Genomic DNA, 890 nt, shown 5'->3' with positions numbered 1-890 from the left:
TTGGTGTTTTATTGCTCTTTATTTATCCAAGAATATTGTTTTGCGACATGTTTTCTTTATCTAATTCCCAATATACTATCTACAGGTAGAGATATATTACTACCTTCTACTGTCAGTAATTAGTTGTCAATAATCTGAAGTTGTCCCTATATACCCGATAAGTCATGCTTATCGCCAGTTCACTGTTGCAATTTCCATACAAACTTCTATCCCTGTTAAGCTATACGTCGTCCCATTGACAGACAGCGTGTACGGATAAGATGAGTTGATGTCGATAAGTTTATTGGGACAGAAAAGTCGACGATAGTTACGATTTTTTTTCTTAAGGCCACAACCGGAGATAGATTAAATATTGGGAATGGCCGTCAGTCGGCTGTTTAAAATTTTCGTAGGTTAAAACTTTAGATCATTTATACGTCTAGATAGACTATGACAGCTGTGAAAACGTCGAAAAAAATTGAGTTTAGAACTTACATCTATTTTGAGCAATTCACGCACACTATCACAGTGTCATACAAATTGTGAGCGTAAGACGTAGCTTGTCTCGCACACTGAACTAATATAACTCTTGTTTGTATCGGTCCTATCTAGACGTATAAATTATTTAAGGTTAAAATCGTAAAATAATATAGAAAAGGTAATTGTATGTTAAAAATCATATGGATATTTATTCTGCAATACTTTAGCAATCAAAATGTATGGATGCAATGTACCAAAATGTACATACACTATGGCTTACCTCTTATGGAAAATGCTCACCAAACTATAAGCAGGGAGAGCAAAAACTTGTAAGAAAAATGCTGTTTCTCCGTCGTCGCTCAAAGAGAGCAGTGAGGGCGCGTGAGAACGGGAAAAGATGTGGGGTTATGATGTTTAGGCACTAAATAGCA

Source organism: Leptidea sinapis, chromosome 33 (genome assembly GCF_905404315.1).
Source record: "Leptidea sinapis chromosome 33, ilLepSina1.1, whole genome shotgun sequence".
NCBI lineage: Eukaryota > Metazoa > Arthropoda > Insecta > Lepidoptera > Pieridae > Leptidea > Leptidea sinapis.
Note: the sequence above shows the minus strand (reverse complement) of the source record.